Source organism: Tamandua tetradactyla, chromosome 20, assembly GCF_023851605.1.
Source record: "Tamandua tetradactyla isolate mTamTet1 chromosome 20, mTamTet1.pri, whole genome shotgun sequence".
In the NCBI taxonomy this organism is placed as follows: Eukaryota; Metazoa; Chordata; class Mammalia; order Pilosa; family Myrmecophagidae; genus Tamandua; species Tamandua tetradactyla.
Window position 1 is genome coordinate 62,702,884 of NC_135346.1, and position 13,434 is coordinate 62,716,317.

At 41.9% G+C, this 13,434-nt stretch overlaps 1 protein-coding gene across 2 annotated transcripts in view; it reads right to left on the reverse strand.

Annotated features, from left to right (window-relative positions):
- Nucleotides 1-12,952, reverse strand: part of LOC143664240 (obscurin-like) — a 177,200-nt gene extending 164,248 nt beyond the window's left edge. For both annotated transcript variants that reach the window (XM_077137912.1, XM_077137909.1), the window contains exons 1-2: nucleotides 12,718-12,952; nucleotides 1,571-1,595 (exon numbers count right to left, since the gene is read on the reverse strand). The gene's annotated coding sequence lies outside the window, so the exon portion shown is untranslated. The remainder of the gene's footprint in view (nucleotides 1-1,570; nucleotides 1,596-12,717) is intronic.
- Nucleotides 12,953-13,434: the final 482 nt, after the last annotated feature.

The window sequence follows — 13,434 nt, forward strand, 5'->3', positions numbered from 1 at the left end:
CCGACTGACAAGGAAGACACCTACAGTATCTAACAACAGAGACAGTAGAACAATGTGTAAATGAGAACACAGCTCTTCGGGTCTATGCACACCCTAAAACGGTTCACAAGGGATTTCAGCTCCAGCCCCGCATTCATCGCAGGGCTCTACCCACTCCTGAAGCACACGTGGATTCCGGCCACAGCGACGCACGTGCGCTTGCACGCTTGCCCATCCTGCTCTCGGTCCTCCGCTCTCCAGGCCTCCACCCGCGCCCTTCTCACAACGGTACCCCGAAGGCTGTACATCAGGGCTGGGGCCGCAGCCAAGGGGGCCGCAGACGGCAGGATCGTGAGCGTGAAGGCGGAGGTAGCCCGGCGCATCCCACCTTTTTAAAAGCCCGCCCGTTTTGTTCGCTTGGGCCTACACAGGAAAGGCGAAAAGCTGAGTGATACGTGGGCCAATCAGGAGAGAGGGGCGTGCCAGTGTAGGCCAATCAAGACAAAGCTGTGTCCTTAAGTACGCCAATCAGCAGAGCAATGCGCCACGCATGAACCAATCAAAGGATAGCTGAGTGCGGGACTATGGGCCAATCACGAGGAAGCCGTGTGCCCCATGTAGGCCAATCAAGAGGAAGCTCAGTGCCCCCGTGGGCCAATCATGAGGAAGCTGAGTGCCCCACATGGGCCAATCAGGAGGCCGAGTGGCTTCACCCAGCCTGGGGTCTTTATCCCTTTGCAGTGGCTGAGGTGGACAGCTCCCGCAGGGAGACAGGAGGGAAGGAGGGATGGATGGACAGATGGTAATTATTAACGGGACAGTGCTCAGAGGGAGCAGCCCAAGCTGAGCCATAGCGAGTGAGGAGCAGGCAGGCCTGGGAGGGAAGGGTTTGGAACATAGCGCCTTGCCGTACATACCCCATCATGACTCATGCCCACATCCCACAGAGAAAAGTCCCCATGCCACCTTAGGGGCTGTTCCACCCGTGCAGGCCCGAGCCTAAGCCGAGACCCTACCACCTGGATGGCCGTAGGACAGCCGTTCGCAGCTGCACTGGCCCCTGACACCAGCTTCTGGGCTGTAGCACAGGACTACAGAGACAACTGGGGGGCCTGTGCCCTGCATGTCAGCCCCCGGCTGGAGGCTGAGATCCGGTCTGCACCACACCCAGCGACCTGAGCTGAGCCAGAACATGCGGGGGGTAGCAGAGGACTCCAGTGGCCCTGTGGGGACACATCCTAGCCCCTGACCACTCCCAGACTGTAGGAGTGGCCAGGGCTCTGCTCTCCACTGCTAAACCAAAAGAACGCAGTGACCTAGCAGCAGGAGTGGGATTTTCTTCTAACAATAAGCACAGGGCAATGACAGAGTCGGTTCTGCCGTGGGTCTGCTCCGTTCTGCTTAGACAAGGACACAAGACCTGCAGGATCTGGGAGATGGCATGCAAAGCTAGGGACCAAGATGCTGAGGGCCACCAAGAGGGAAGCTGCCACAGTCTTGGAGTGCATCGGACTGTTCAACTGTGCCCTTGGGAGTTTCACACACAACACTCGAGGGTTTCCTCTGCCCTCCACCCATTGCTGGGACTCACCTGTGACGTCCAGGTGGAAGGAGACCTTCTGACCCCCGGCCTCACAGCTGTACTCCCCGGCGTCCGCCTTGCCTGCCTGCTGCACCACCAGCTGCCGACCTAGGCCTGTGGCCTCTATGTGCACCCTCGAGCTCGCATTGAGTTTTTTCCCGTCCTTGTACCACGTCACCTCCGTCTGGGACTGAGCCACTTTGCAGCTCAGTGTGGCGCTGCTCCCCGCCTCAGCCTGCACCTCACTGCATGCCGGCTGCTCCTTGGCAAACATCACCTTGGGCTCTGGGGGACAGGGAGGAACACACAGGGTCAGAGGCTTAGACCTGGGACTAACTCATTTCCCAGACAAGGAAGCATCAGAATTCATTTTTCTCTTAAGCCCAGCGCTACTGTGTGTCCTATGGGCTCACAGACTTGTATTTACAAACATAAGGGTGAATTTCACACAGCTACCTGTGTGCAGGAGTGTGTAATTTGGGATACCCTGACACAAACTGGAGCTGCTCATTTATTGCTTTTGCTATGGGATTCTCAGCTCTGTGCCCAGGGGGCAGGTCAGTCCCCTTCACCACTATATCCCCTCACAGTTGCACTAGGGATACATAACATGTCACCCACAAACACTATTCTGATTTGCTTTTTTTTTTTTTGCACAGGCAGGCACCAGGAATTGAATCTGGGTCTCTGGCATGGCAGGTGAGAACTCTGCCTCTGAGCCACCGTGGACTGCTCTTTTCTATTTTTTAGTCAAGGAATAAGTACATATAGAAAAGCTCACTCATTTTAATTGTACAGCACAATTATTTTTACATATGCATACCCACACATAACCATCACATGTATCAGAATATTTCTATCTCCCCAGTCACTACTGACTTTCCCAGAAAGGGAAGCACTCTTCTGACCTGTCTCACCATAAATCATCTTTGCCTCCTCTCTAATGTCACATATATGGAATTATATACTATGGATTCTTTATTTAGACACTGGATTCTTTCACTCAACATAATGACTATAAGATTTATCCATGCTGTTGCAGGCTGTTTCTTTCTTTTTTATGCAGCTTCATAAAATAACTTCTTTCCATTTTATGAATACACCCCGATTTATATTGCATTTTCCTAATGAGGGCTTTTATTTCAGTTCCAATCTAGGGATTCAATAGTAAAATAGCTATAGGAATCTCATGTTTTGGGAGGGTACATGGAATCACTGGGACATAGGGAAGGCATGTGTTTGGCTTTAAAGGATTTTGACAGTTTTGGAAATGGTTATATCAACTTACATTCCCACCAGCAAAGTGTGAGAGTTTCATTTCCTCCAAATCCTTAGCAACACTTGATACTATCAACCGTTTTAATTTTATGTGTTCCTTTAAACTAAAATGAATACATATGGGATCTCAGAGGTGCTAAGCTGTATTTGTACTCATGCATTCATTCACTCATTCATTAATCATTCACTCAACTAATTTGAATGGAGATCTTATTGTCCTTTTGAGTTCCAGACCTGTGGTGTCAGCTGGGGATGCTATAGGGGGCAAGAAAGACACAGTCCTACCCTCAAAAACTTACCCTCTCTTAGGAAAACAACAAACAAGGGTATAAAAAGCCCTGTTGTGCTATGGTGAGTGCTGTGATGAAATAAAACAGGGAAATGTGCCACACAGAAGGACTGAAAGGCAAGGTTAGATTCAGGGCTCAGAGGCTGACTCCTTGCTAAAGAGTCACACTTAAACCCAGTCCTGAATGGTAAAAGGGAATCAGCCCTGGGGAGAGCTGAGGGAGAAACATGCTAATGGAGATTAGAGCCTGGACAAGGTTCCTCCAGCAAGCACAGATGGGAAGTGAGTGAGAAAGCTTACCAAGGGGTATGAACTATGGTGGAGGAGGCAAAGGGGAACCACCAAGGCCATCTGGGCATGAGCAGAAAGAGATTCCTGAGGGGGCACCTCTAAGAGACATGAATCACACTCGGTCCCCACCTGCCTATCCCCTCAGAGGATTTGGCAATTATAATAATTCCACAAGAAACTGAAAATATGGGAAAGGAGCTGGACCTAGGGTGCTATGTACAGGAAAAACAACAGTATTTTTGACATTGTGTGGGGTTACAGAGCTAAGGATTAGAGACTTGAAAAGCAAAGATCCAAGTGACAAGGGAGAATGGAGAACAGAGCCCCACCCTCAGATAGTTTCCCCTAAGGATTTTTAGGATGAGGTCTGAAGCTACGTGGGGCAGGAGGCTAAGACGCCTAGAAGAACCCCTCCAGGAACCCCTTTCTGCATCTTGCAGCATGGATGAGACAACAGGGAGCATTCAGTACCTGCGGGGTACAGGATACTCAAGTCTCAGCATGAATCTCCCGGAAAACAACGCCCAAGGGCAGGAAGAGCCAGAGAGAGTTGACTCATCAAAACTGCAGTGCAGCCTTGAGTCAGCAAAGTTCCTGAATGTATTACAGTTCTTAGTCCTTTTCTGTCTGCCTAGCAAAGGAAAGAATGAATCTCTCTCAGGTATAAGACAGCCTCACACATATTCAACAATTTTTACTGTTGGCAACTGAAAATTGGATGATCTCCAAAGTTGCAAGTATGGAAAACCCCCCCAAAAAACAGACAATATGAGGTGATCCAGAGATTACAGTCATCAGACTATAATGTTTTGAAGCTGTTTGTGCCCCAGAAAAGCATGTTCTTAAAGTTAATCCATTCCTGTGGGTATAAACCCATTGTAAGCAGGACTATTGGTGAGTAGAATCTTAAGATGTGACCCACCTCATTTAGGATGGGTTTTAATTCTCTTTCTGGAGTCCTTTATAAGACAATAACATTCAGACAAAGAGAGAGAAAGATGAAAGCAAGAAGCTGAAAGCAAGAAAACCTGGAAGAGAAAGAAGAGACCAGCAGACACTGCCATGTGCCCTGCCATGTGACAGGAGTCCAGGACCACTGGCAGACAATCTTTTGGAAGAAAGCATCACCTGATGATGCCTTGACCTGTACATTTTTTTCAGCCTCAAAACTGTACACTTGTAAACTAATAAATTCCCACGATTAAAAGCTGACCCATTTCATGATATCTGCATTTTGGCAGCTCAGCATACTAAAACACAGACCATATCATAGCAAGATGTTTAAAAATTTTTAATTACAGGGAAAAGAGTCAATAGATGAAAGATTATACATTTCCCTAGATAATTGGAATCTATTTTATAATAATCAGATGGAAATTCTATAACTGGGAAATACAATAACTTTAAACACATGATAGATGGGCTCAGATACAAATTTGACAACAATGGATTTTGCCACAAAAATTGGATGCAGTAGGAAAGAGTATTAGTGAACTGGAAATTAGGTCATTAGAAAATAGTAAGATAAAGCAGAAAGAGAAAAAAGGTTAGAGTCACAGAGAGAGAGGCACATATAACATATGTGAGAATCATGAAATATGAAAAGGACTAGCAGAATGTAACTGGAGTCCTGGAAGATAAGAGAAAGAAGGGGCAAGAATGATAGAATTTTCCAATAGTGTATGATACCTATAGCATCTCCTATCAAAGCATCTCCTCCATATAGCATCTCCTTCCAAACACTGAGGACTGACTTTGCCCCTGACTCCCCCCCACCCTGGTATCCCTCCTGTAACTCCATGAAAGCACACTGAGCTTTAGTTGCGATAATCTTGAAAACTGCCTACTCCAAGCACATCTCAGTTTGAAAAAAGAGCAGAAACCAAGATGTCTTCCCAAAACATACTCTCAAGCCTCTGGCATTCAGCTGCCTTTTTCTGCAGTCTTATATAATCTAAAGAGCAACTGTCATTGGCATGGACATACTCAAGTAAATTCTTTGCTGTCTTGCTGTGTTCTGTGAGACAACCGCAGCTCATTGTAAGTTAAGTTCCCCTAATAAACAATTAAGGACTATATTTCAAAATTTCAACTTCTATGTAAGACCAAAGGGAGAGAAGTTTATTTGATGCAAAATTTATACTTTGGGTCAAAATAATTTAACTTGTATGCTCAGTTTAGTCAAACACCATAACAACATGAAATCTTGAATAGGGCGTGAGATCTTGTTGGTTTGTCCAGGTTAGTGAGATGCTCTGATATATCCCAGGGTAATTTGGGCAGTGAAAGAAGTATTTGCAAGATCCCCTTAGGGGACTGGGGGAAAAAAGGAAATATTCAACTTCCCCATTTGAAGAATTTCTGAACTACATTAGTCTTCTTGAACCAAGGTATCTTTCCCAGGATGCCTGTGATTGGACATTTCTATAGACTAGTTTTAATTGGGACATTTGCTAGGCCTTAGAACTGTACACAAGCAACTTATTAAATTCCCTTTTTAAAAGCCATTCATTTCTGGTATATTGCATTCCTGCAGCTAGCAAACTAGAACAGATATCTTTAAAATAACAAAAGAAAGTAGCTGCTAAACTGAATGTGATTACAAGAGAAAAGAATCTTCAAAGTTAAAGGTGAAATAAAGATGTTTTCATAAAAATTAAATAATGAGAGAATGTGTCACCAGTGGATCTTCTAAAACCAATACTGAAAATAGAGTTCTCAAAGGAGGAGTAAAATGATCACAGATAGGAGCAAGATGATCCAGGAAGGAATGAAGGGCAACAGAAAAGGTGTATGGCATATAGGTAGGCAAATACAGGTAAGTATTGACTGTACAAAATAACAATAATGTCTTCTGGGGTTCAAAATATTTGTGGAATTAAAATTCATGAACAATAATAAAAGGCAAAAAAGGAGATAAAATGTACTAGCATCATTGGGGAAATGATAAAAATAATAATTTACATGAAAATGTAATAGGTTTACATGTTGTAATCCCTAGAAAAATTCCTAAAAGAATAAGAAAAGAATGAGGACGCACAGGTAGTTCGGTGGTTAGAATGCTCGCCTTTCATGTGGAAGACCCGGGTTCGATTCTCGGACCATGGACCCCCCCACCAAAAAAAAGAATGACTAACTACAAGCAAAGAGAAGGAAAAATAGAATGATAAAACACATTTGCTTAATCACAAAAGAAATAAGAAAGGAGAGGAAAAGGACACAAAACAGATTGGGAAACAAAACTAAGATGATAGATATAAACCCAATCGTATCAGCAAATTTTGTTAAGTGTAAATGGACTGAATACTACAGTTAAAAGACAAAGATCAACAGACCTGAATGAGAAAACAAAACCCAATTATATACCATTTATAAATGACAAACCTGAACTGTAAGAACACAGAACAGTTAAAAATAAGAAAGTGGGCAGAAATAGATACCATACACACACTAACCAAAAGAGAGCTGCTGTTGCCATACTAACCTGAGATGACACAGGCCTTAAAGTAAGGATTACTAGATGCAAAGATGGTTGTTTCATAGTAATAACAAGGTCAATCCCAAAAGAAGAAACGACAACTCTAAATATGAAGGATCTTAACTGCACAGCAGCAAAACTGATAAAGCAAAATTTACAAACAAGAAGAAATGGATCAGTCTTTGGCAAACAACACTGCAGGCTCTGGGGAGCAGAAGGGACACACAGGATCAAGGATAACACCTAAATCAGGACGGATGCACTGTGGAAAGAAGGCAGGGTTGGGGAGGCAGGAGAACAGGAAGCTCCTCCAGGCTCTGCTACTAGTGGTAGAGCAAGAGTAGGGTCATTGCTTTTCTCAGCAACAACTTACATTTCACCTACACATTCTCCCACTTATGGTAATTGGATTGTTTCCAAGCGGGGGCATTTCTGTAAGATGTCTCCTGTGCACACACTACTCTAAGGGACGAATGAAAGGGGTCATGATGCCTGCGAACCTTCAACCTTACTAGGTGATATAAAAGTGTTTTCAAAAATAACTGTGCCTGATCCTAGTCCCACCAACAGTACATTCCTGCAGCTCCATGTCCTTGCCTGCATTTAGCACTGGCAACTGCTGTAATTCTTGGCCTTACATTCTGGTGGATGCAGTTGTACCTCTCCATAGCTTTCATTTGCATTTTCCTGAAGACAGGTACAGTGAAGCACCAATTCCAAAATAATTGGGCATCTTTGTTTCCTCTCTAATGGTGTCACAGTCAATAGGTTTGCTCACTTTTCAATAGGTTTGGCATATCTTTTTCATATTCAGTTCTAGGAGCTCTTTATGTATTTTTTGAATGCTAGAGCCTTGACAGTGATGTATGCTACAGTTATCTTCTCCATCTTTGCGGCTTGCCTTTGACTCTTTTACAGTGTCTTCTGATGAAGTTCTTAGTTTTAATTTCATCATATGTATCAATCATACCTTTTGGGCTGTGTGAATTTTGTATCCTGTTTAAAAATATTTCCTTAACCAGCAGTTTTTAAAACATCTACGTTAACTTGTCAGGCTTTCTGGTTTTGCCTTTTACACTGAGTTCTTTAACTCCCCTGGGGGTGAGTTTGTAGTATGAGCTAGGGCTCCAGTTTTATTTTTTTTCCTATGGCTAAGTGGTCCAAGCACCATTTAGGAAAAGCCCACCCTTTCTCCACACTTGCCTTGGCTCCATGTTAAAACAGAAAGGAGGGTCAAATTATGGACAAGTCTTTCTGAACTCACTGTTCTATTTATCCCTACAGTGATACACACCTGACTTCCTTAGCTTTAATAACTCTTGGTATCTGGTAGAGGAAAATGCTCTCACCTTCTCCTTCTTCAAGAATGTTTTGGCCCTTGGAACCAGCTTGTCAACTGTCATTCTCTCCCCAGACAAGAATAAAATCTGTTGGGATGCTGATTGAGAACGAACACATTTGAGTGTTCTATGTATATTCTCTGCTAATTTTTACCTCTCTCAAGAATGTTTAATACTCATACTACAGAGTCCTTAAACAACTTTTATTAGACATGAAATTAGAAACATGATACCTTAAGTGTTATTGTAAATATCATAAATTTTCATATTCCAAATGTTGCTAATATACAGATATAAATAGTTTATGTATTCTTATTTTTCTATCTGGTAATCTTTCTCAACTCTCACACGAACCCTAATAATTTATATATTGGATTTTCCATACCTATAAACATAACATCCTTGAACGTCACTTTTGTTCTTCCAAATTTTATCTTTTACTCTGTCTTCCTCCTTCTGCAGTGTACAATCTTGAATGGCAGTAGTGATGGTGTACATCCTTGTGTCATGTTGCAATTTCAAAGAGAAAACTTTCAGATTTCACTTAAAAACAGCATTTGCTGGAATTTTCTGAAATACTTTTTTCAGATTAAGGAAAGAGACTGTTATTTTTTAATTTGTTAAGAATTTTTTCGCTTGAAGAGAGCTAAATTTTATCACTGCATTTGTGAGGTTAAATTTTATCAAACGCTTTTATACTGCATTTAATGAGATAACTACATGATCTTCCCCCTTATTCAGTTAATGTCATGGGTTATATTGATTTTCTAATATGATTATCATAAACCAACCTTATATTCCTGGAATATGACCTTGGTTACAGTGTATTATTCCCCTGATATACTGCTGAATTCAATTTGATAATATTTTGTTTAGGATTTTGACACTGATTGACAGTTAGACTGGCCTACAATTTTAATTCCTCATATTTTCCTCTTATATTTCACTATCATTGCTGTATTAGCTACATAAAAAAAGTCGGAGAGTACATCTTTTTTATTGTCTGAACGAATCTCTACAAGTTTGGAATAATTTCTTCTACAAATATTTGGTAGTGTTTACCAGTGAAGCCATCTGGGTTTTCAGACTTGGCTCTTTGAAAATATTTTGTAATGGTGGCCCCATTTCTTTAATGCTTAAAGGGCTGTTTGAGTTAATTTCTTTTTCTTGAGTCAATTTAGATATAATTTTCTAGGATTTTGTCCCATTTGTCGAAACTCTTCAAATTTATGGCCTTAAAATAATTTGTAATATTTTCTTAAGATGTTTCAAAAAGATACATGCTAAGGTATTTTGTTGTTTTGGGTTACATTTTTGCTTGTTTTATTTTGGCTTGGTTTGGGTATTTAGGACTTTTTTGGTTTTATTTTGAGAGTATCTATACATAACCACAAAGCATTGCATACTGATACAATACCAGTAAGTTGAATAGTGGTACTAATGATCAAATGCAGAGGCATAGCTCAGCATTGTTTCAGGTTATCAGTCTCATAAAAGAAAAAAGAAGGTAACCCAAGATTTCTTTCTGAATCAGTCAGGGAGGCACAGAAACAAACTAAGCATAATAGAAATGCTATGAAATAAATATTGTAGTACAGTAATTCCTCAATAAAGTGTACCAATATACCATAAGCTTCTTATTCCTTTTTATTCCTACATTTATAAATCAAACCCCATGGGGAATTCTGACACTGAATGTTCTAACTGAAGACAAAGGGAAAATAAGATTTGTTTTAAAAAAGAATCCCACCCCTCAAAGGCACACATCTACCAACTTTCTATTCTGTTTATCTTCCATAGGTATTACAAAAAACAGGGATCTAGGTTTTGCATATGCTCAGTGCACAGGAAGCGTCTATATCCATGTCAAAGGTAGAAAATGTGTCCCAGAGCACTGGAAATGCTGATAATCAAGGTTCGGGTCTTGAGATAATTCACAGTATTCTGGGGACCAAAGGTTCCCTTGCCTGGGTGAATGAAACTCAAACATCTATCCCTAAAGGGAGGCCCAGGTAGCACTGGTAAGTGCATGCGGGAGCTGCTGGGCATTCTAAAAGGAGAAAATTCACAGATCTCCAGGTGAGAAACAACTGGTCTACGCTTGGAACCCATGTGACAGTTAAAGCAGAAACCGGAAGAGGCAGCACAAGGAATAAGACATTCCAATGTGAGGAAGACTTAATTAAGCTTTACAGACTCCAGAAGAAAACAAGTTCTGCTAATACTTTGATGTTCCAAACCAAGAAACAATAAATTATTGTTGTTTAAGCCAATCCACTGTATGGTATTTGTCATAGCAGCTCTGGCAAAATAAGACACTGATAAAGGACTTTTATCCAAAATATACAAAGAATTCTTCAAAACTGTATAACTGTTAAGAAGATAAGCAGCCCAATAAAAAAAAACGGACAAAAGATTTTTAAAAAAACGCACCAAAGAAGACAGGTGGCAAATTAGCATATGAAAATATGCTTAGCATCATACGTTATTAGAAATTACAAATTAAAACCACAATGACATACTACTACATGTCTATTAGAATGGCAAAAATTAAAAAAAAAAGAACAGGCAATGCCAAAAGATGGTGAGGATGTGCAGCAGCAGTAACTTTCATTCATGAGATGAGAATGCAAAGTGGTACAGTTACTTCAGAAGAAAATTTGGCAATTTCTCAAAAAGTTAAGCATTCCCCCACCATATGATGCAGCTATCATGCTCCACGGCATGATACAGCCACAGAAAAACCTATACAAGAAGGTTTATAGCACATTTATTTATAATTGCCTAAAACTGGGCACACCAAGATGTCTTTCAGTAAGTGAAGGAATAAACAACTGTGATATGTTATGCAGAAACAGAAAGAGATGAGCTACTGAACCAAAAAAAGGTGTGGAGGAACCATACGCGCATGCTGCTAAATGAGAGAAGCAAGCCTAAAAAGGCAATTACATACATATGAATCCATCCCTACGACATTCCGGAAGAGGCAAAACAACAGAGACAGTAAAAAGATCAATGACTGTCAGGGGTCAGCAGAAAAAGAAGACTTGGTAAATCACAAGGACCTGTAGGGCAGTAAAACTATTGCGTATGATACTATAATGGTGGATACATGCATTATGTAGTCAACATAACCAACAGAAATGTACTGCAAAAAGAGCGAAATTTAATGCAACACACTAATATGATTTATCAAACACAGGGTAAAATTAAAAAAGAAAATGCAGTGGAAAAGGATATATAAGAACTCTGCTCAATTTTTCTGTAAATCTAAAACTGTTCTAAAGAAATAAAGTCTAATGATTTTTTTTTAAAAAAAAGAAGGCAAAAAAGGTGATACTGACACCCAGGGGTGTAAACTTCTCTGGCAACATGGGACAGAAATCTCAGGATGAGCTGGGACTGGGCATCAAGTGATGAGAAAACTTTCTTGACCAAAAGGAGGAAGAGAGAAATGAGACAAAACAAAATTTCAGTAGCTGAGAGGTTTCAGAGTAGAGAGGTTATCCTGGAAGTTATTCTTATGCATTATATAGATAATACCTTCTTAGTTCACGATGTATTGGAGAGGCTGGAGGGAAGTACCTGAACTGTAGAGCTGTGTTCCAACAGCCTTGTTTTTTGAAGACGATTGTACAATGATACAGCTTTTACAATACGACTGTGTGATTGTGAAAACCTTGTGTCTGAGGCTCCTTTTATCTACAGTACAGACAGACGAGTAAAACATATGGGTAAAAAATAAACAAACAATAGGAGAACAAAGGTTAAAATAAATTGAGTAGATTGAAATACTAGTGGTCAATGAGAGGGAGGGGTAAGGAGTATGATATGTATGAGTTTTTTCTTTTTTCCTTCTTTTTCTGGAGTGATGCAAATGTTCAAAAAAAATGACTGTGGTGATGAATACACAACCATATGCTGATATTGTGAGCCACTGATTGCACACCATGTATGGAATGTTTGTATGTCAAGAATGTTTATATGTTTAAGTTTTTACAATGAAAATAAAAAAAGAAATGTAGAAAAAAAGTGATGACAAATAAACAAAAAACTGACAGAATATATCACCAGCAGGCTGCTAAAATAAATACTGAAAGGAGAGTCTTAAAAAAGAAGGAAACTGATCTTAAGCTATTAGGCCTAAATCCTGGATCTGTTATTTTCTGGCTCATGCAGCCAGAAAATAACAGATTCTAGAAGTTATGAAACATCCACGAGCCTTATCTTAAAAAGGGAATAATCAGATTCCTCTTCATCAGGTTTTTTGTGAAGTTCAAACAACTGAAAAGACAAAAGTGCGTCACAAGGGCCTGTCACTCAGTGTGCTATAAATACACAGTAGAGGGTGCTCTATGATGAGCTTTGACAGAAAACAGGCCATGAGATAGCACCTCCCAACAAGCACCGTCTGATCATGCTTCTCAGGAAGAGAGGTGGGAACTCAATACCCACCTGTGACGTCCAGGCGGAAGGAGACCTTCTGGCCCCCGGCCTCACAGCTGTACTCCCCGGCGTCCGCCTTGCCCGCCTGCTGCACCACCAGCCGCCGCCCACGGCCCGTGGCCTCCACGCGCACTCTCGAGCTTGCGTTGAGCTTCTTGCCGTCCTTGTACCAGGTCACCTCCGTCTGGGCCTGGGCCACCTCGCAGCTCAGCGTGGCGCTGCTCCCCGCCTCGGCCTGCACCTCGCTGCGTGCCGGCTGCTCCTTGGCAAACACCACCTTGGGCTCTGGCGGACAGGGAGGAACACACAGGCTCAGAGAGTCCACCTAGGAGACACTGACCAAACCAGGAAGGTGGTACTGTGAACAGGCCCGGACGCAGGGGCAGGAGAACCAGAAGTTTCTCCTGGCTCTGCCACCAGCTGTGTGACTCAACCACTCCCATTGCCTTTTGAGCAACTACCACAATCTACTTACATTCTACACTGGTGGGTGGGGACATGATAAGACATCTCCTGTGCACATTCTCCTCTACGAGAGGAACTGTGCAGTCGAGATGTATGTGAACCATCTACCTTACTAAGTGATGCCTGAGTGTTTTCCAAAATGACTGCCCAGGTCACATTCCCAGCAGCTGTGAATTAGAGGTCCTGCTGAGCCATGCATGACCTTATGGGTTGTTTAAATTTTTGGCAATCTGGTGGGTGTGCAGCTGTACCTCCCCATGGCTTTAGTTTGCATTTTCCTGATGAC